Raw genomic sequence first — 23,668 nt, 5'->3', positions numbered from 1 at the left:
TTTGTTTATCTTCTCAAAGAACCAGCTTTTAGTTTTATTGATCTTTGCTTTTTTATTCTTTGTTTCTTTTTCATTTATTTCTGATCTGATCTTTATGATTTCTTTCCGTCTGCTAACTTTGGGGGTTTTTTTGTTCTTCTTTCTCTAATTGCTTTAGGTGTAAGGTTAGTTTGTTTATTTGAGATTTTTCTTGTTTCTTGAGGTAGGATTGTATTGCCATAAAGTTCCCTCTTAGAACTGCTTTTGCTGCATCCTGTAGGTTTTGGGTCGTCGTGTTTTCATTGTCATTTGTTTCTAGGTATTTTTTGATTTCCTCTTTGATTTCTTCAGAGATCTCTTGGTTATTAAGTAGTGTATTGTTTAGCCTCCATGTGTTTGTATTTTTTCCTGTAAATGATGTCTAGTCTCATAGCGTTGTGGTCAGAAAAGATGCTTGATATGATTTCAATTTTCTTAAATTTACCAAGGCTTGATTTGTGACCCAAGATATGAGCTATCCTGGAGAGTGTTCCATGAGCACTTGAGAAGAAAGTATATTCTGTTGTTTTTGGATGGAAAGTCCTATAGATATCAATTAAGTCCACCTTGTTTAATGTATCGTTTAAACCTTGTGTTTCCTTATTTATTTTCATTTTGGATGATGTGTCCATTGGTGAAAGTGAGTGTTAAAATCCCCTACTATGGGGCTTCCCTGGCGGCGCAGCGGTTGACAGTCCACCTGCCGATTCAGGGGACGTGGGTTCGTGCCCCGGTCCGGGAAGATCCCATGTGCCGCGGAGTGGCTGGGCCCGTGAGCCGTGGCCGCTGAGCCTGCGCGTCCAGAGCCTGTGCTCTGCAATGGGAGAGGCCACAACAGTGAGCGGCCCAGGTACCACAAAAAAAAAAAAAAAAATTCCCCTACTATGATTGTGTTACTGTCGATTTCCCCTTTTAAGGCTGTTAGCATTTTCCTTATGTATTGAGATGCTCCTATCTTGGGTGCATAAATATTTACAATTGTTATATCTTCTTGGATTGATCCCTTTATCATTATGTAGTGTCCTTCTTTGTCTCTTGTAATAGTCTTTATTTTGAAGTCTGTTTTGTCTGATATGAGAATTGCTCCTCCAGCTTTCTTTTGATTTCCATTTACATGGAATATCTTTTTCCATCCCCTTGCTTTCAGTCTGTATGTGTCCCTACATCTGAAGTGGGTCTCTTGTATACAGCATATATACGGGTCTTGTATTTGTAACCATTCAGCCAGTGTATGTCTTTTGGTTGGAGCATTTAATCCATTTACATTTAAGGTAATTATCGATATGTATGTTCCTATTACCATTTTCTTAATTGTTTTGGGTTTGTTATTGTAGGTCTTTTCCTTCTCTTTTGTTTCCTGCCTAGAGAAGTTCCTTTAGCATTTGTTGTAAAGGTGGTTTGGTGGTGCTGAATTCTCTTAACTTTTACTTGTCTGTAAAGGTTTTAATTTCTACGTCGAATCTGAATGAGATCCTGGCTGGGTAGAGTAACCTTAGTTGGAGTTTTTTCCCTTTCATCACTTTAAATATGTCCTGTCACTCCCTTCTGACTTGCAGAGTTTCTGCTGAAAGATCAGCTGTTAACCTTGTGGCAATTCCCTTGTATGTGATTTGTTGTTTTTCCCTTGCCTCTTTTAATATGTTTTCTTTTTGTTTAATTTTTGATTAATATGTGTGCCTCGGCGTGTTTCACCTGATTTATCCTGTATGGGACTCTCTTTGCCTCCTGGACTTGAATTGACTATTTCCTTTCACATATTAGGGAAGTTTTCAACTATAATCTATTTAAATATTTTCTCAGTCCCTTTCGTTTTCTCTTCTTCTCAGACCTCTATAATTCGAATGTTGGTGCATTTAATGTTGTCCCAGAGGTCTCTGAGCCTGTCCTCAATTCTTTTCATTCTTTTTTCTGTATTCTGCTCTGTGGTAGTTATTTCCACTATTTTATCTTCCAGGTCACTTATCCGTTCCTCTCCCTCAGTTATTCTGCTATTGATTCCTTCTAGAGAATTTTTAATTTCTTTTATTCTGTTGTTCATCATTGTTTGTTTGCTCTTTAGTTCTTTTAGGTCCTTGTTAAACATTTTCTGTATTTATTCTATTTCCAAGATTTTGGATCATGTTTACCCTCATTAATCTGAACTCTTTTTTCAGGTAGACTGCCTGTTTCCTCTTCATTTGTTTGGGGTGGTGAGTCTTTACCTTGCTCCTTCATCTGCTGTGTGTTTCTCTGTCATCTCATTTTGCTTAACTTACTGTGTTTGGGGTCTCCTTTCTCAGGCTGCAGATTCGTAGTTCCCTTTGTTTTTGGTGTCTGCCCCCAGTGACTAAGGTTGGTTCAATGGGTTTTGTAGGATTCCTAGTGGAGGATCTTGTGCCTGTGTTCTGGTGGATGAGGCTGGATCTTATTTTTCTGGTGGGCAGAACCATGTCCGGTTGTGTGTCTTGGGGTGTCTGTGACCTTATCATGATTTTAGGCAGCCTCTGCTGATGGGTGGGGTTGTGGTCCTGACTTGCTAGTTTTTTGGCATAGGGTGTCCAGCACTGTAGCTTGCTGGTAGTTGAGTGTAGCTGGATCTTAGCATTGAAATGGAGATCTCTGGGAGAGCTTTCACTGTTTGATATTATGTGGAGCCGGGAGGTCTCTGGTGGATCAGTGTCCTGAACTTGGCTCTCCTGCCTCAGAGGCACAGGCCTGACACCCGGCCAGAGCAGGAAGACCCTGTCAGCCACATGGCTCAGAAGAAAAGGGAGAAAAAAGAAAGAAAGAAAGAAAGAAAATAGAATAAAGTTATTAAAATAAAAAATAAAAACGTTATTAAAAATTAAAAAGTAATTTAAAAAAAAGAAAGAAAGAGAGAAGAGAGGGATTTCCCTCGTGGCACAGTGGTTAAGAATCCGCCTGCCAATGCAGGGGACATGGGTTCAAGCCCTGGGCTGGGAAGACCCCACTTGACGCAGAGCAACTAAGCCCGTGCTCCACAACTACTGAAGCCCGCGCGCCTAGAGCCCGTGCTCCACTACAAGGGAAGCCACTGCTTCTCTTGTAGTGTCCTTCTTTGTCTCTTATAATAGTCTTTATTGTGTAGACCCACACACCACAACGAAGCCCACACACCACAACGAAGAGTAGCCCCTGCTTGCTGCAACTAGAGAAAGCCCACCTGCAGCAGCAAAGACCCAACACAACCAAAAATTAAATTAATTTTAAAAAAAGAATGATAACAAGCACTAAAAACTATACTAAAAATCTAATAAATAAACAAAAAACGAAATGGACAGACAAGAACCCTAGGACAAATGGTAAAAGCAAAGCTATACAGACTAAATCACACAAAGAAGCATACACATACACACTCACAAAAAGAGAAAAAGGAAAAAAATATATATATATATCTTTTGGGAAATCTGAGGTCTTCTGCCAGCGTTCAGAAGGTGTTCTGTAGGAGTTGTTCCACATGTAGACGTATTTCTGATGTATTTGTGGGGAGGAAGGTGATCTCCACATCTTACTTCTCCATCTTGAAGGTTGAGTTCATGTCCATTATTTTAATGTTACACTTTGATGGAAGCTTGAGGGGGAAGCAGAGCGACACAGTCATTCCAATAAATATCTGTGACTAGTCCTTCACCCAAGAGGATAGATAACAATTCAGAAGTAAATGCAAATGAGATAAAAGAGCATTTATCTTAGAAAATGACTCTGCTGCACACTCCATGCCAGTTGCAGACTTACATGGTCCATACCATCTGTGAGAATATAAAATTATGATTCATGGAAACCTTCCAGGAAGTCTGAAACCTACATTCCTACACATATCCAAACATTTTGCCAAGATACCATGTAGTGTAGAAATATTGCATCTTCTTGACCTGAAGAGTGGTCATTGATTTAGCTGCTAGAGACAGAGGAAGCTAGAATCATTATTAATTTATCTATAGACACTGACCAAAGCCATTCAATAAACAAGAGTCCAGTGCAAGGATTATGTTTTATTGGTGCCATTGTTTACTCTTGGTATTAATGCTATCTATATGCTCAGCAAAAACTCAATTAAGCAGGCTCCTAGCTTGTTAATGTTTCATGTTCTTTTTGCATCTGATTGAGTATAAAAGGAAGGACTACAGTAGCTCATCTACTGGTGACGGTTGGAACAACAGGAGAAGAGGAGACTTCCCTTGATGTGAAATTCTGAGATAGGTGGAGATCTTATCTCTAATCTCACATCTACTTCCTGTCCCTTTCCCCTCTCTCAGAACTCCTTTTGCCTCTAACTCTCACAGTTTAAATATAGCCCTGTGTTTTCTTTCTGCAAATAAAACAATTTGATAAATATATTAACATGAAGCATTCAGAGAAAAGACGTATGAACTTTTCCAAGTGCATTTTTGTTTTAAAACTACAAGAAAAACAAAAGAAATAGCAAAGGTAAAACATAGATCAAGATGAAATAAGTATCAGTTATTATATCATTTGTGGGATTAAAAGCTATTTTTATGGGCCCAGGTAAAGGAAACTGAAAGCAGAAAGGGAAAATAATCAGAGAGGCGAAGATTTCCATACAAGAGATTGATTCTACAATTATTTATTCTGGTAGAAATGACAAAAATGTGTTACAGTAAAGAATGGTTAAAGTGTGATATATCCAGGTAATAGTTAAATAAATTGTTGTATGCCCATAAGCACCCATCAAATATCATCTTTTCAAAGTATATTTGAATACTGGCAAACTGTTTAAGATGAAATGTAAGGTGAAAAAAGCAACTATATGTTTAGTATTGTTCCTAATTTGATTATATATGTGTGTGTATTATATATATGTACTCCTATAATAATAGATAAAGAACTAGGAGGGAGTATGCCAAAATGCTAGCAGTGATTATCTCTGAATGACAGGATTTATAGATGATCAATATTTAGTTCTTTATAAGTTCTGTATTTTATAGATTTTTTTTTGCAGTAAACATATAAATATGTTAATCATATAATTAAAACTGGGAAAGTTACTCTTTAAAGGAGAGGACATTGATTTATAGAAAGGAATGGTGGAATTTCAGGCAGCAAGGAATGGGCATCTTACTGTGTGTGAGAGCCTTCTACTATATCATACATAACAGACAACAATAATTAACAACAGGTTTCATAGAATAATAATGATGAACCTTTATTGTGTACTTACCATTTGCCAGGCACTATGCATTAGCATACCTTATATTCATTGCTTGTCTTTTAAACCTCTTAACAGCACTATGACGGTAGGTACTAGAATTATCCTGAAGAGACAAGTGAGGTTTAGAGAAGTTAAGTATATTGGTTAGAGTATAACAAACAGCTGTAACATAAACCTGAAGCCTCATTGGATTAACAAAAAGGAAGTTGATCCCTTAATCAAGGAAAGGTTATTTCTGAATCATGTAAAATCTCACTGGCAGCCTCAGTTGAGGGTGGGGTGGAGTTCCCACTCCATCCTTGGCTTCCAAGGTTGCCCTGGATATTCATATCAGGCCAGCAGCCAGGGTGATTGAGGCAATGGAGGACTCTGCAGTTTTTGTGGGCTAGAATTTCCACCTACGTTTCAGTGGCCAGAACTCAATCACGTGGTCACCTGTAACTGCAAGGAAGGCTAGGAAATTGAGTCTACCTGCATCCCCAGGAGGAAAGGGAAAGGAGAATGGAGAATGGCCCACTAAGTTCTGCCATTTGATATATCTTCCTGGGGATCACATACCAAGGAAGTGGCACAGCAGAGTTTGAATACAGTTGATCCCATTCCAAAGCTGACATCTTAACCACAGAGCCATACATTCATACTACAGAGGACTTGAAGTTTAAATGCAGTCTCCTGTAGGCATAGGCTTTATAGAGTAGTGGAATCACTGTCTCTGGAAATGAGATATTCAACTTTATATTTTTTACTTACTTTAGGAGATTTTATTTTGCTTTTTAAAAATTAGACTCAAAATGAAAAGAGAGGGGGCTTCCCTGGTAGTGCAGTGGTTGAGAGTCCGCCTGCCGATGCAGGGGACATGGGTTCGTGCCGCGGAGCGGCTGGGCCCGTGAGCTATGGCCGCTGAGCCTGCGCGTCCGGAGCTTGTGCTCCGCAACGGGAGAGGCCACAACAGTGAGAGGCCCAAGTACAGCAAAAAAAAAAAAAAAAAAAAAAAAAAATGAAAAGAGAGGTTGAGGTATGGCCAATGTGAAATACCCAAGAGTGTGACAAATATCCAAGAATTATAGATAGGATGAGCTATGTGCAGTACTTTCAATGGCAATAAGGTAGATTTTAAAAGAGTGTAAAGCAAGGAGAACAGATTGTTATAAACTTATGACAAAGGAAATGAAAAATTGCCTAATGCATATTCTATCAAGAACAGTCTTTAAATAAAAAAGAGCAGGACAAACATAATTAAGAGGGCATTGGAACTGAGGTACAAAACAACAATGACCAGCAGTTCGTTGTTCTATAAAATGAGTTCCAGGACATCTGTTTCATGGAGATGGACAAGGTGCACACATTTGCCTTCCATTACTCCCAAGAACCAACCAAAATGAAAGTACAGACGTACCGAAAAGAATGAACCCATGACAGGGAAGGGAATGGAACCAGGGAAGAGTTGACAGATGAGAGGCAGGGAAAGGTGATGGCCTCGCACCAGTCGCAGGAATGAGGGAGCCATCTGCCCAGTAGAGAAGGCACTAGGTTGAGAGTCAGCAGGTCCTATGGAAACAGGTGTAAGCAGTTGGGGGTTGGGGGCAGGAGGTGGTATATCTATTGAAGGTCTATCTATTGAAGAATCTATTCATGTAAAATTCAAAATGTACCTGACACAAGGTAGAATGTGGAAGGGACTAGGAAAGATGGGAAGTCAAGACAGGATGTAAATTTTTATGTAAAAAGAAATAGAGGTTTGAATATTATTTAATGTTACAGTGGTTACTGTTAGAAAAAGTAAAAAAATATAAAGCATTAGAAAGAGAGGAGAGAAATGGGATAGTATAAGCGAAATCCTTATCTTTCATATCAGAGTCAATAAAATTGCTTTAGTTGAGAAATTAAGAAATAGAAATAATTCTTAATTTTATCCAACAAATTATCCAAAAGAGGTAAAATAACTTCCAAAAGAAAAATATTAAGAAAGTTTGCCCTTTGGGTAGTGCCACTTGGAGGTGGAAAAGGGAACAGTAGGTTTTAAGGTCTTCTGCACTATTTGACTTATTCATCTATTATCTTCATGGAAAGTAAAAATCTGTTCAACTCTAAATTCCCTTGCTTACTCATACGTAGTATTTTCCCACAGAGCCTATTAGAATGTAGATTTCTGCTCTGTTTCCAGATATTATAATTTAGCAGGAGGTTCTGATACAGGAGGTCCACGGGTCATACGTTAGCAACCATGGCTCTAGGCTGTGAGAAGTTATGTCCAGTGTCCATGCCAATATCACAGGTATGAGAGCTGAACCAGTATTCTCTGCTCTCCCTTTCACCACACTTCTTGTGAAATGTGCTGTTCACGTCTAGTCACTTACTTCCTGGAGATGAAAGTGTCTTCAGGGAGGGGTTTGCTAATCTGCGCCCACAGATGAGGCTGAGAAGATGGTGACACCTCGGTGACTTCCCACTTGTCTGTGCCCCCCAGAGATTCATGCCACTGCACATGACCACAGAGACACTTTAGTCATTTACAATGAGAAGGTGACTACCACTCAGGCTAGATACTCTGGCCTGACCAGCACACTTTCCTCTTATGGAGAAACCATTTACAGAACCAAAATAAATCTAGAAAGTTGCTTGGTAGATGTGGAATCAGAGTGTACTGGATGAGTAGAATGTTTAATAGAATACAACTCTCGTGGCCCACCTAGTAGACCAACACTTCCCAACCCTAGCTGCACATTACATTCACGAAAGGAGCTTTTCAAAGTACCAACACAGGCTCCACCCTAGACCAATGAGTCAGAATCAAAGGTGGGGTCCAGGCATTGATGTTTATGTTAAGCTCCCCAGGAGATTGTAACTACTGCCAGAGTTGAGAATCACAATGCACAAGGGTCACAGAGCATTGCTGCCAAGTTGCCTTAGAGCTCCCTGCCCCCTGATCCACATGGGAAACAAACTAACATGTGTTCCAGGGAAAGACCTAAATGCCTGTCGCTCCACTTTGGTGATTTCCCTTTGGTCCATGACTAGTCCCTTAGCATAACACGTCCAGAAACTCAATATTGTCTGTAATGCAAGTAAAACCTTGCTTTATGTGTGTTAATTCATTTAATCATCATAGCAACCCTCTGAAGTAGGTACTATAATTATCCACATTGCATAGATGTGGAAACTGAGGAAACAGAGAGGTTAAATAACTTGCCTAAGGTCACAATGTTGTTAGATGGCAGAGCTGGGATGTGAACCCTGGCGGCCTGGCCCACAGTCTGGACTCTTAATCTTTCTGTTATATTTCTTTAAAACCCCCAACTTCTACGTGCTTCCCGTTTTGGCTGATGGCCTTGATTATCACTTCACTGGGAAAACCAAAGCAATCAGAAGAGGCCTTCCTCCACTTGCTTCTGCAACCACGCCTGCCAGCCTACTGCATACATGCCTAGCCTCTCCATTTGTGCAGTAGATCCCATCTCCTCTTGCCAACTCAAGGACGTGGTTCCAGCGCTTAAACCACTCTCTACTTATCATCAATTATTTTTTCAGTTGGATCTTTCTCACTAGCTGTACACATGTTAGCTGTCATACATATGCTGTTACATCTTTCATGGAAAAAAGAAAATCCCTTCCTTGGTCACATAGTTCCCTCCAGCTGCCACCCAATTTTTCTTCCTCATTTACAGCAGAGCTCCTCAGAAGAGTCTGTATTTGTCTTCACTTCTTCTCCTCTTCTGTTCCAGTCAGACTTTAGAGCCCTCCCCACCCCCAGCATACACACGTACTCATGAGAGTAGTGCTTATCTGGTGGTTTCTACACTGCCATCTCCAGTGGTCCACTCTGAGTGTGATCCTTCTCCACTTATCAGCAGGGTATGTCAGCATTAGAAACCTCACCTGGAAACTTCTAGGCCCCCACTCTGTCTCAGGTCTGCTCCGCGTTATTGACCATCTACTCCTTTTCAGTCTCATTTGCTGATTCCCCTCACCCCTCTGTTTTCTAAAGCACTGGCATGCCCTTGGCCTGTGTCTATAACGAGGCTATAGTCAAGGTGCTGCCAGGGCTGCAGTCATCTCAAGGCTTGACTGCGGAGGCCCACTTCCAAGCCCACTCCCGTGGCTGTTGGCAGGCCTCCGGTCCTCGCTGGCTGTTAGCTGGAGATGACAGTTTCTTGCCACATGGGCCTCTCCAAGGGAAAATTGCAATATGCATCTGGATTTCCCCAGAGTTAGCCAGAGAGAGAGAGTGAGAGAGGGCAGCTAGACAGAAGTCACATTTTGTAACCTAGTCTTGAAACTGACATACCGTCACTTTTGCCATATTCTTTTCATTAGAAGTGAGTCACTAGGTCCAGCCCACACTCAAGGGGAAGTGAGGATCATTGGGGGCCATCATAGAGGCTGCCAACCACACAATCCAACAGCAAGCTCTGCTCTTTCTACTTCCAGATATGTGCAGAATCCAAGTACTTCTCACCACCTCCGTTGCTGGCACCCTGGTCCACCTGGCTTGTTGCAATAGCCTCTTAAATGGTTTCTTTCCTCCCTAACGCCTACTACACACAGACTGTTTGACACACAGTAGTGAGAGTGAGCCTTTGAAAAGATAGTGAGATCATGTTAATCCTCTGCTAAAAAAAATCTCTGATGTTCCATAAGGACCTACATGCTCTGCTCCTGCCCCAACCTTTTCCCCTACTGCTCCCTGCTTCGCTCATTCTGCTCCAGACACACTGGCCTTCTTGATGTTCCTTGAACACACTAAGCATGTACTACCTTAGACCCTTTGCATGGGTGTGTTTTCTCTTAGATATCTGCAAGGCTGCGTAAATGTCACCTTTCATTTGAGGCCTTCCCCAAACTCCCTGTATAAACTAGCAACACGCATACCTCCCCACTCCTTTACTCCCTATACCCCTTATCCAGCTTTTATTCTATTCCATAGCACTTACCATCAGTCTTGTTTTATTTGTTTGTTTATTTTCTGTCTCCAGTAGAATTTATTGGCGTGTAATAGGAACTCAATAAATATTTATTAAATACATATGTACTTACATGCATGCCCTCGATCAGGTTATACCAAGTTCTTGCTCTTCCTATAGCTCGTACTGAACACTTTTGTGTATGTGTGGCACCATTTGCATAGTTAACCTCATCCCAGTTGTGCTGAATTCATCATTTAACTCTACTACAAGTGGAAGGGGTGAGTAGGGATGTGGAAGAGGGTAGGAGGAGAGATTGGCTGCTACATCCCTAGCCCTCCACAGCCCCTTCCAACCCACTGGTTCTTCATCCTCTTGTAAAAACCCTTCCTCCCCTGAGCCTCATGGTACCTGTTCATACTTCTGCCTTCTTGCTGTCATTTCCACATTCTGTGTTCATCTAAGACCCTAGCCCAGCACCTCCATTCAGACCCAGGGCTCTTGCTCTACCTTTGAAATCCTAAACTCTGGAATATCAATGTTTGACCCCAACCTTCTACTTTTTCAGTTTATTCCCCTTCTATTTGCCCTTGAAACACACCGAGACCTCCACCCTACGCTCCTCCATTTTCAGCCAAACAGTTGTCCCCTTTTGGCTTTATGTCCTCTATCCAGCCTAAACATTTGATTCATCACCTCATTCTGTATAAAGAAGGTGGAGTGGAGTGGTGGAAAACACAGGCTCTGGAGATGCAGACATAGGCTCAAAGCCTGGTTTCACCACATGCTAAATCTTGTGATCTTGGGCAAATTAATTAGTATGTCTGAAACTTACTTTCCTTAAATGAGAATAATAGCTTCCTTATAGGGAAGTTGTGAGGGTCGTAAGAGTTTTAAAGAAGCTCCTAGACAGAACAATAAATGGAAACAATGACTATTGATGACCATTTTTAAATAAGTTAATATTTAGAAATGTTTAGAAGAGTGCCTGGCACATAGTAATTACTATTTAGTGTTTGTTAAATAAATTAATATTTATTTCTATTTCTATCCCATATCATTCATTTTCTTACCTTTCCCTCACTCGCAGAGAACTTCCCAGTTTCTGTTGCTCTAAGCTGAGTTCTGTTCAGTCATATCGCACACCTGGCAAACTGAGAGCAAAGTCCTGGGCTCCAGCCTCAGCTGTGGCCCAGGGTAGCTCCTCAGTCCCTTCACTGTCCCTCAGCAACGCCCTCTCTCCTTTGCTCAGCAGCTACCTCGGCTCTTCTTTCTCAGATCCAGGGCTCTCCCTTACCATGTCTTCTCTCACATTGAATAGATGTTCTTACCTCCTACTGGGCAGGGAAAAATAGAGGTCTGGTGCCAACAACGTCAACTGTTTGACCCCCTCAGCTATAACTCTCCTTTATTTATACTCGTCCTTACCTCTTACCTCCTACCTGAGGGCTCTGTCTTGTCTGGGCTCCTTGGGAACGCCACACACTCTGCATCTTCGACCTTTTCCTCTCCTCTGCCTGGTTGCTCATCCTGTAGGTATGGAGTCAGTAAAGCACAGTGATTATGCGTGTAACCCTGTACCCAGAACACTCAGGTATGGATCCTGGAGCTGCTGTTGTGACCCTGGACAAGTCATTTAAGCTCATCCTTGTTCAGTTTCCTCCTCTGAAAAGCACTGAGAATAATGGTACCTATCACATTAGGTAGTTGAAAGGAATTCATGCATGTGAAACACTTAGAGCAGCGCCTGGCATACAACAACTTTGCAATAATTGTATGCTATTCTAAGTCATTCCAATCTAAAAAAGCACATGAGACTTTCGTATTTATGTCTTCCCCTAGCAACTGCCTTTCCTTTCCTCCCATCACATTGAAGTCTCTTGAAAAAAAAGTAGCCTTCGATATTTTCTCCCTTTTTCTATTGCTTACATTTCCCCCTCTGTTAAAATGCATTGCCCAATTCTCCCATTGAAATGCTTTTGCTTAGGCCTTGCAAAAACCAGTGTGTGTGTGTGTGTGTGTGTGTGTGTGTGTGTGTGTGTGTGTGTGCTTATATTGACCAGTATGAAACATCTGACACTAGACCATTTCTCCCTTCTTCCTGTCTCTCTCTTGGCCTTCCAAGGCACCATTTTCTTTTCATTCTCTTATCTCTCTGGCCCAATCTTCTCCTTTTTCCATTCTTATCTTATAAATAGTTGTTGTCCCTGGGTCTCTATCATCAGCCCTACCTCCTTTTCAGGCTACACATTCTTCTGCAATCCTTCTACCTAAGTCTTCAGTGTTCACTTACATGGAAGGACTCTCAAACTGACTTACAAACTCATCTATCCCAAAGCCTCCTTATAATTTTACTTAGTTGTACTATGGGTACTTCTTAAATTTACCATATCCAAACTTGAACTCTTCATCTCCCCTACCAAACACACTCCCCTTTTCTTATTCCATATCTAAGTAAATGGCACCATCATCTACCTGTTGCCAAAGCCAGAAAATGGAGTATCACCCTCGACAACACCCTGGTATTAGATGGCCTTATAGTCTCAGAGATTCTGCTTTCTTGTTACTTCTAAAATCTGTCCCCATCACTCCACTCCTGCTTCCTCTTAGCTAATCTCTCAATGTTCAATATTTCTTGCCAGGATTATTGCGATTCCCTCCTGTTGAAGTCTCCTCTCTTTACTCTCTAGCTGTGCCAATCTTCACTTCACAATTCTGCAGAGATGTTTTTTTAACATACAAATCTGCTTATATTATTCCTTTGCTTACAATTTCCAGTAACTCTTATGAGTAAAACTCAGATTGCTTAGCCTGACGTAAGGCTGTCATGAATGTGCCTCTGCCTGCCCTTCTATCTTTACCTCCTAGATTTCCCCTTTGTGAATCTTATGCAGTTCTCTGAACACATCATTCTCTCTCTTCCTTACCTTCCTGGCTTTGCCGAGAATGTCTTTTCCTGGTCCTCATCCTTTAAGATTCATCCAAGCTTTATCTTCTCCTGGAAGCCTTTCCTGACCATCTCCAGCCTATGTTAAGTATCTCTTTGATTCAATTAGGAATTAGTTGTAGCTAACGATCTATTCAGCTAGCTTTAAAAAAGGAAGAGGGGAGGAACAGGTGCTCATAAAATGATTGGAAGGGTTAGAGGAGCAGGCTCTAGGCTGAGTTTCCAGGGGTGACTCCAAAATTATCACTGCAGAACTGGCCCACCAAGGGATCACTGCCTCCGCGAAGATCTATGTCAGCTGGAAGCTGGTACCCAGGAAGCTGAGGACTGCCACTAAAAAATAAAAAAGCCTCCACACCCATGTTTGTTAGTATAAATGATGGCAGCAGTAACAGGTAACCTCTACATCAGGTACACCTGTGTTCCAAGTCGTTCAGTCTTTGCTTTTGTTTGGCAAAGGCTAAGTCCACGTGGGGAAATAGAGCAGCAAGGAAACTGGGAGATGTAGTCCTTAGCTTTCCAGTCTCTAATGCACGGTAAGGTGTACTGGAAGGAGGGTGGAATAGAGTAGAGGGAGGCAGCTTGTATATCTGCCTCTCACTCCTTTACGCCCTCATACCATCATGTACACATTCTGTAGACATACTTACTACCCGTGTTCTACTTAACTGACTACCAGTCTGTCTCTGAACAGGCTGTCACCTTCTTGAAGGCAAAAAACTATTCTCGTTCATCTCTAAATTGTGCCCAGCACATAGTAGGTTCTCAGTAAATGTTTGTTAACTGAATGAGTGAATAAGAAGCTTTAGCTTTATCTTAGAAGTCTCCTTTAATCCACCAGCGAACAGCTCCTACTAATTCTGTCTCCAAAATGTCCTTCCAACAAGCTCTTCTCATCTCACCCAGTGCAACAACCTCAGTATTAATTTCTACCACTTTGTTCTGTTCTGTGGTGTAAACTCCCTATCACCATTGTACTTACCTTTCTAAAATGCAGATCTTTTCATATCGCTCCCCAGTCTAAAAGCTTCCAATGGCCTTTCCTTTAGGAAAAGTACAAATTCCTTAGCATAGCATTCAAAGCCTTCCTCCCTCTGTCCACAGTCTGTTTTCTAGCTTTGGTTCACAACACTCCCTTACACACACTCTCTGTGCTAATCACTCCCTCAGTGCAGCCAGAATGCCAAGCTTCCGTCCTTTGCTCTAGCTGCTCAATCCTGTTCACCCTTCACCATCTAGCTCAGGTGCCACTTACTTTAGGGAAGTTTTCCATTACCTGCTTTTTATACCTTCACCCTCCAGATCTGACCAGCAGATTATATTCAGATTACCTTCTCTGAAGTTCTGGAGCCGTGGTTGTTTACACTGTGTTGCATAGGGCTCTGGGGCTCCACGGGGTGGGAGTGTTTCTAGGGCCTCTGAAGGGAGCAGAAGGAGGCTGAGCCCTCATCTCGCTTCACCCGCAGCAGCTCTGCTCAGTCTGACCCACGTATAGTGTTTCATATAAGACTTTGTTGAGAAAGGGTTTACATTGCTATGGGGAAAAAAATCCCCCAAACTTTAAAAGGCAGTTTCTAAAGGACTTTATACTGTGGGTATGGCAGTCATCCTAATGAATTAAGTTTAATTACACGTGTGCCTGACACTGCATCATGCTCATTTTTGAATCCCCTATGTTCTTAACCTGACAGAGGCAGCCAGTAAGACTGAAGAGATAAGGCGTAGAGAAGACATTATGGTGGACGCCAACTTCATGCAGAGCTGTAAGGGAGAAGAAGGTTAGACTTCTACTTCCTCAGAAAAACAAAAAGTGAAAACCGAAGGGGAATATTAGAGAGATGGAAGTTTTAGATCTGTATGAATAATTGCCAATTTGACCTAAGCAGCGATGGACTACCTTGCAAAAGCCTCTCTGCCAGGAATGGCACAGAAGTGCTCTCAGAGTGAGGATGGTCGTCCCGCTAGAAGACCTTGCAGGCCCCCTTGACTTCTGGGCCTCCATGATCTTCTGTTTTGTGTCCCCGCTAAGAATGCAGACTAGCTCGGTGTCTGCATTTTTCGAGACTGTAATATCAGCAGTATTCTTTTTTAAGTTGTAAATGAATTGGCTTGACACTTTTATATTATCAAATTGATTGCTGTCTGTTTCTGACTAAAGAAAGTCCCCTAAGGCCATTTTAGAGAGGCAGCCCCAGAACTGGTATCAGGTGGGAGAGCCAATGCTGTGGCTGAAGCAATGCTGTTGGCATCTTCTGGCCACAGATTTGCTAGGGCAGCACATTTAGAGGAAAATTTATAGCTTCTGCGCCTGGGTAGTAAATGGAAATTTACTTGACTGAGGTAATGGATTGTAGGGGTTCTGTAATTGTCTCTGTGGGTGGCCAGCAGCCGTTTGTCAGCAGCATTAGGAGTCAAGGGTTTACTTTGCTGCCTATTTTGCGTTATACTTTTATTGCAGTTTGATTGAGTTTCCCCACTTGGAGGTTGGGTAATGGTGCATTTTATTCCCAGAACAACTAACTTTTTACTAGAAAACAAGAAGATTACTTATTATTTCCACGCCTTGAGATCTTTTGTGAGGTGTGTTTTGGGACATATTGGCAAGCGAGACGAACAAAGACCCTGGGACTGCCACGGTTCTCAGAAAATTTTGACACAGAAACTTAGAAACATTGAAGGAATTTGTTCGCTCACGTAACTGGACCAAACACCTATCGTTTCTAGGTATGTTTTATAAGACGGAAAAGTACTAGCTGTAGCTTGATAATTCTGTTTTATTAATATTATTCTAATTAATGCCTGAAGCCCTGGCTAGTGTCCTCAGGGAAGAATAGTTAGCACAATTAATTAATTGCACTTCTTTTTACCTATTTCCAGAGGTGGTTGTTTAAGTACAGGCTTATGGCATAATATTTTTCTTTAATACGGAGAAATGTTAGATTTCATAAATCTCATAAGGAAAGACTCAAAAAATAAGCTTTGAAGAACATATCTTCATATCAAGACAGGATATCCTCCTTGATCAGTTACTCTTGTGAACAGAAGACTAAGCAGAAGTAAAAATTTGTGAATTATATTATAGATATCAGCTGACACTGATATTAATACTAAACAAGGGCTGGCTTACGGCACAGTACAATTTGTGATAATCACCGTATTTTCTTCTATAGCTTAGTTGATCCTGTATCCTTTAGCCTCGTGTACATATATGCACATGCTCCATGCCTGCTTTCTAATTCTGTTGGCACCATGTTACCTCCAGTTGATAATGGGGCAAAGGAGAAATACCCGTATTTGAAATGCTAGCTGCTGACATGCATATTCTCTCACATCAAACCATTGTCCTGTAGCTAAAGATCCTCTTTGAAATTCTGGCAAACTCATAAGGTATCTTATTTTCTTAAATCTGATGCTACATTAGCAAGATAGTTTAGCTATTCATCATTTTCAACATGGTGAATAAGAAAGGAATTTATATAATTGTCCATGGCTGAAGCTAACAGGATTAAAAACCCAGATAGTTAAGTGTTACAAGCATATGGCCTGTTTTCACGACTAATCACTTGAGATATGTAAATGGTGTCACCGTAGAAGCAATAGAAGGAAATATAAAAATATGTGATAGTAATTCTGATTCAGAGATGGAATAACCAATTATATTACACAGGATCAGCTCTAAAAGGATCAAGAAACTCCTTGTGTATGGCTAAGGATCAAACAGTGCTTTATTTTATGGACTCAAACAAATAAGTTCAGAAACCAAAGTCCAGGATTAAAAGGACTGTCATAAGAGATGCAAAATGCTTAGCACAGACACAATCTTTGAAGCAAATGTCACAGTTCTAAAAATCGCCTGATAGTGCTGGGCAGCCTTTGAAATTTGGTTCATATGTCGAGCTTGTCAATACATTACCCATTCTGCCAGAGGCTTAAAATTGGTTCTTTTCTTGGTTCACTTGGGGTGGGGGGAGGGAATACAAAATTTGTTGCTCATTCATTATACATACAAGGCAACATCTGTCCCCTGCTCATTTTTTGTCTGCATTTCTGCCTTCAGAGTATGTTAAATAACCATAGAAATGAACTTTGTGGTTGAAACTTGCTAACCCAAAGGTGAAAATAGGTAGGCCCATTACCCAGGCTGATGTTCAGCTGGGATGCACCAGCTGTTAAAACGCTAAACCCTTCCGTGTTGGTTGGTCAATAGCTACAATCCTGACAGCACCCCCTGCAAGTGCTTTCTGCCCTGGCTGCCCCAGCCCCTCCCTGGGATGCTTTAGGCCTTTCCATAATCCAGCAACTAAAAGGATAATGCCTGGTTCAGCAGGGCCTCCAGGACCTTGCTGGAGCACCACGTTAAAAGTTTTGAGTAGCATCTCTGCATAGTAAGTCTTTGGAAAGCAGATTTTCAATATGAGACTGCAATATTTCTCCTCCCCCCCCATATTGAGCAATATAACATTATCCAGTTAGGGTCCATTGTCCAGTTAGCAAGAAAGAGGTGGCACACCAAATTAAAATAATCTGTTGAGAGTCTATTTATAAGGGAGCTATTTACAGAGATGTGGGTGTGTGTTGGGGCAGGGTGCAGAGGTCGTGTGGTAACCCAGGACTAGAAGCAGCAAAACTGCCCTCACCCTGGGCCCTAATGGGTGGAGGAGGGGTGGCCATAATACAGATAAGAGAAAGGTGCCTTGAAAGAAGTGACCTTAGGTCAGGGACACAGTCAACCTGAAGGGGTCCTGAAGACAGATTCTGATTTGCCACGGACAGCTTGAACAGGGGCCCATCTCCTGCAAGTTCCCCATTGGCAGAAGCCAACCAGAAGCTGGGAAGCACAAGAGCCCATTGACACGGTCTATAGGTTATGCCTCTGGGGCGACAGTCAGACTGGAGAGGGTGGTGAGTGGATCTGGAGGAAAGACAACCCAGCCCATGTCAATCACTGTCCTTCTGCGGAATTTCTCAAAATAGTTCTCATCTCGCAGCAAGTGCTCTTTACAAGGAGAAAGATTTAGCTTGTTTCTTTAAATTTATTACATTCGATAAGGAAATGTATCTCTTTTTGTTGTTAACTGACTTCATGCTCCATGTTAATGCTTAGTGCCACATCAAAGCCACAACTCTCAGGTGGATTTTTCACAATAGATCAGGTTTACACAAAATTTCAATATTAGAATGATAAAAAGCAAATAGTTGTGCAATTGTTCAGCAGAGATTCTTGAAAATAAAGTGACAGAAACGCTAACAGGTGTAATTGCTCCCGACGTAGGGCAGGTAATTGTTTATTCTCAGTAAGATTCAGCTGAATCCTTGTGATGTCTTCAAGTGTGCAAACACAACTCTCTTAGCAACTCTGTGGGTGAAAACATACTATCTTTCTTAGAGAGGTCACAGTTATCTCTGAGCAAACTGACTCATGTTCTTTCCCCATGTAAGAACAGATCCATATTATCTACATATTAAAAGATCAAAAGATAGATTATAGGACAAAGAGAAACTGTAATTTTTTTTTTGCCTTTGTTCCTTTCCAGTTTCACTTCCAGAATGTTGAGTACACAGTGTTCTTGGTAGGAGTTGGATTTGCACTGCCTGCTGTATGCTTCCAGGGTACCACTGTTGTTGCCACATCTACCCGCTTGGTACTTTCAGACTTGAGGGAGCATTAAGGTGGTGGAGCACATGCATGATTAGCCAGCGGTGGGAGAAATGACTGCCAAGGTGTGAGACAGCAAAAATCCTACCGCCCTGAGGACATAGTCAACTAGGAAGTGTTACCACTGCCTAATCCATGTGGGACCCCTGGCCACACTGGGTTGCCTGGACCAGCTACTCCCAGGGGTAACATCCTTATCCCCACAGTTGGTGACACAGAACAGCTGAGTTCTAGATTCCCTTAGGCAAATTGCTTACCCTCTTGCACAATCGTATATGACTTCAGAGGACTTTTGTGAGGACCATTCAGCATGGTGGTGGCCTGCCCTGGCCAGAGGAGCCACTGTTCTTTTAGCCAACAACCTGAATGACCATTTCTACCCCTTTGTCAACTGTAGCTTCTGCGCTCATCATGATGTCGGCCCGCCTTGGCACTGAATTAAGGAAATTATATTGTCCTCATCTCCTGAGGATATAATCCAATACAACAATATATGAACAGCTTTGTATCTGGAGACGTATTCTATCCAAAGAGGAGTGGAAAGAAAGTGAGTTTTAAAGTTCTCTGAACATTGGGGGTTTTTTGTTTTTGTTTTAAATGATATGCATCAAGTAGGCAGCAAGAAACTTGGATAGTGAAAAAAAAAAAGATAAATCCAAGTTCATTTATTAAGTGCCTACTGAATGCCCAGCACTGTTCCAGGTGCTGAAACAGTGATAGACTATGTCTACCTTGGCCTCAAGAAGCACATGGTCTGATAGGAGAGTACATTTTGACTTAGGAACACTAGGGGTAGAGAGTACAGAGGGTTTAGCTGCTAGAGGGAGAGTGGAAACAGGGAAGGTGTCTTAGAAGAGGTGACATCTGAGCTGGACTTTGAAGGATAAATTCTAAGCAGAGGAAACAACCTAGGCAAAGGCATGGGGTGTGATCAACAGCATGGTAGGTTTGGAGAAGGCATAGTGGGAGAGTCTGGATGGCTGGAAGGCCAGGTGCCAGGTGCCTGGACTTTATCCAGTACACAATGGGAAGCCATTGTAGGACCTTAAACCAGGCAGGGACATGGTCAGATTGGCATTTTGTAACCATCAGCCTTGTGTGGGTGTGAGGGATGAACTAAATATTTCTGTTCCAGACATCTGTATTGGACCTTAGCATATATTAAATGGCTTTCTAATTTGCTTTAATTTAAATTAACAATGAAATTAATTGTGTATCAGTCAGGGTCCAGTCAGGAGAGAGAAACCACATCTGTTATTTTAAGAGAGAGAATTTTAATATACAGAATTATTAACTAAGTGTTGCAGGACTGAGAAGACCAAGACTACATTAGGGTATCTTGGGGGTGGTCACTGAAGGAAGTAGCTACCAGCCCAAAGTTTAGAGGAACAAGGGAAGAGATCAGAATTATTAAAACCTAAAAGCTTTCGCTGGTGGTGGTCATGCATTATGAGGCTAGTTCTGTGAGTACTGGAAAAATTGCAAGCTAGAATCAACTCCTGCTACTGGAATGAACTGTCACCGCCAGGGTGAAGAAGTGAGGCTGGGGAGGCGCTGAGAAGTGGGAGGCAAGCAGAAAGCAAACAGTAAAAAGCAGCCTCCTTCCTTCTGCAGCCTTGCCGTCTCCATCTAGCGCACTCCCCGTGTGTCCCCTGCCACCTGCAGAGCCTAATAGGGAGCAGCAGGCCAGAGGGTCCCATCCCAGAACCACGAGGCAGAGCACCAAAGGTTGAGTTTATAACACAGTGGCCATTCCCAGAGTAAACCCCAGTGGACGCCAAGAAAGAGGGCAGACATCCCAGAAGCTAAAGATTTCCCAAAACATTCGCAGGTCATCAGTCACCTTTCAGGCTTATTTTCATCGTTACCAGTGAGTTCTGTTTGCTGTCTTTGTGACCTAATTCACGTTTTCTTTACTGTCTTAGGATTTTACTTTTCAACGGACATCCCCCATCCTGAGTCTATTATCTTATAGACCGTGGAACTTTAGGGAGAAGGTGTGAGTGGGCCCAGGCCCCTCAGAAGGTGGGCAGTGCAGTCCTGGGCCTACAGCCTCGTGCCCATCTTCTCAGTCATCTTGCATCATCTGAAGCATTTATGTCATTGATAAAAAAAATCATGCTTCCTTTGGTCCCTTCACTAATGTCCCTGAAAGTGCTTTGATCAGGGCCCTGATCTTTGTAGGCATTTATACTCGTTTATAGAATTGGAATCAAGAGTCCTGATCACGTGAATTGTAAGCATTTGATTTTGTACTGCTGGTATTTTTCTCCAATGGATTTCTACGTGTAAGCCTTGCCTTACCCACTAGATGACAGTATTCTCGAGGGCAGATCTGTGTGTTAGGTGCGCCTGGATTTGGAGTCCACAGAATTAAGTGCACATCTCAGCTCTGACACCTATTAAGTAATTTAAGCAAGTTATTTAATCTCTCTCAACCTTCATTGCCTCTTCTGCAAAATAGGGGATAGTATCTATTCTTACTGGGTTGTAATGGTGAAATGAAGTGGTATCATAACACAGAATCTGGTATTTAATAGATGTTTAATAACACTTCCTTTCGCCTCCCTTTATCTTATATAACTATTTTAACATATCTCATTATGCTAGGAATGCAGTAACACTGGTGACCTGACTTAACCGAAATAGAGAAGTTGTGGAATCCTTTTAGGAGAGAATCTGAAATATCTTTATACAATTTCCCTCCTTTCCAGGCATCTAGAACATTGGGTATCCCAATAACAATTAAAAATATTTATAATGGCTGGAAGTTATTTCTAGAGAGGAAGGTCGTCTTCAGTGTGTATGGATGTGAGCGGCCGGATACAGTGTCAGAACAATAGCTATTCATTGTGTCGGTTTCAAAGCTGGCACCGGCAAGCTAGTATTCTAGTGTTATTCCCACACAAATAAATCTCAAGCAAAATTTCCATGACCCAATGGATTGGTGTAAACAGCTCATTGCAAGAGCTTTTTACGTCTATCCCCGTGTCACTCATTTAAACATTCAGTGCTTCTCAGAGAGTCTTGTAAGCACAGCTTACAAATTAATGATTTTTTTTGTTTAAACAAATGTTCATCAACCCCTACCCTCAGGATTGTGTTTTGTTGCTGAGTACACATGGTAAACAGCTTGGTTCCTTCCACCAGAGCTGTCGAGGGGAGATTCAGCCATCAGATAACCCAGGCTGAAGGAAAAGTCCTTTAAAGGTGCCGAAGCGATAACAGGCTGACCGAGGCCTGCAGGCGGCCAGAGGTCCTGACTCCTGGGCCAAAGAATAATGACAGGCTTTTTATTTTTAAGTAGTGGTTAGTATTTGATAGCACTTAATATTTGCAGTGACCTTTACAGCTATTGTTATTAGTCATTCCTCCCATCGGCTCTGAACTAAATGACAAAATTATTTTTACTCAAGTCCACCAACCCCCCCTCTCCTTCCACTCCAGTCACAAGACCTGTGTGGTTCTCAGCACGTTGTGCAGACCTTCGTTTAGGTGTCAGCTCCATTTCCTCATGAACAACGATCTCAGTGATAAAGAACATTTTGAAACAACCTAAAATGCAGTGCATTTTAATATACTCGTGTAAGTCGGATCATGTCACTTCTCTGCTTTCAACCCCACAGCGGTTCCTCAGCTCACTTGGTATCGAAGCCGACATCTTGACAATGGCCTGGAAGACCTGCCACCCCTCCGCCACTGATTGGGCCTCACCTCTTCCCCTCACCCTCTCCCTAACCTGCTCCAGTCATGGGGGTCTCTTTGCAGTCCCTCCAACCAGGCAGGCTCTTGTCCTGGGCTTTTGCATTGGTTGTATCCTCTGCCTCAAATGTTCTCCTTCAGATACCTACATGGCTGACTCTCTCGCCTCCTTCAAGTCTCTGCTTAGATGTCAAAGAGGTCTCCCCTGCCAGCCTAATTTAAAACTGCAACTATGATCAAGTACTTAAAGCCTTTTAATATACTATATAATTTACTCAGCTATAATGTTTACTGTTTATTTTCTCTCCCCCTATAAGACTGTAAAATCCACACAGGCAGGGATCTTTGTCTATTTAGTTCACTGCTATGTACCAAGCACCTAGAACAATGCACATAGAAGGCATGTAATAAATATTTGGTGAATGAACAAATACTACTCCTCTGAAGGCCGTTGTAATGCAATTTGACCTACAGACTTAGATGCGTCTCAACATGTGGCTTATCTTTATATTCCTTAGCAATAGTTCCTATGCTTATTTTCCACTCATAACAAACAATTCATTTTGATAGCAATTCTGTAGAGATAAATGAAACACACAGATTCTTAAGGTTGCAAGGAAGTGTAAAATCTCCGTGTTGCAACAAGGAAAGGAGTTTATGGGCATTCTAGCCCAAACACTCATCTATTTTAATCCCATCAGCTCCTGTGCCATGCTGTATTACACTCTCTTTCCATCTTTATAAGGGGATAGAAGGATATAGGGGTTAAAAGGATAGGATCTGCGATTGGGAAGCCCTATCGTCTAATTCTTGTTCGATCAACGTCTACTCCGTGAACAAGTTATTTTAGTCTCTCCCCCCCTCAGTCTCCTCATCTGTAAAATGGTGATAAAAAGTAGTCTCCATCTCATGGAGTTTTGTGAAGATTAATGAGCTAAAGCATAGAAAGATATTGGCTTATAATAAGCGTTAAATAAATATTAGCTATTATTATTAATTCTGATTCTTTTTTTTAAGATTTATTTTATTATTTATTTACTTATCTAATTTATTTTTGACTGCGTCGGGTCTTAGTTGCGGCACGCGGGATCTTCGTTGAGGCCTGAGGGATCTTTCGTTGCAGTGCGCGGACTCTTCGTTGCAGCACGCGGGCTTCTCTCTAGTTGTGGCTTACAGGCTCCAGGGTGTGTGGGCTCTGTAGTTGTGGTGTGCAAGTTCCAGAGCAGTGGGCTCTGTAGTTTGCAGCACGCGGGCTCTCTGGTTGAGGCACGCGA

General features: G+C 41.9%; 1 protein-coding gene across 1 annotated transcript in view; it reads left to right on the top strand.

Annotated features, from left to right (window-relative positions):
• NUBPL (NUBP iron-sulfur cluster assembly factor, mitochondrial) overlaps positions 1-23,354 on the top strand; it is a 297,899-nt gene extending 274,545 nt beyond the window's left edge. Inside the window, exons 16-18 of the mRNA XM_073800566.1 lie at positions 14,728-15,760; positions 19,090-19,239; positions 20,618-23,354. The gene's annotated coding sequence lies outside the window, so the exon portion shown is untranslated. The remainder of the gene's footprint in view (positions 1-14,727; positions 15,761-19,089; positions 19,240-20,617) is intronic.
• The last annotated feature ends 314 nt before the right edge of the window (positions 23,355-23,668 follow it).

This window comes from Tursiops truncatus, chromosome 2 (genome assembly GCF_011762595.2).
Source record: "Tursiops truncatus isolate mTurTru1 chromosome 2, mTurTru1.mat.Y, whole genome shotgun sequence".
NCBI lineage: Eukaryota > Metazoa > Chordata > Mammalia > Artiodactyla > Delphinidae > Tursiops > Tursiops truncatus.
The sequence above is the reverse complement of the archived record's forward strand: the minus strand, read 5'-3'. Positions and strand labels throughout refer to the sequence as shown.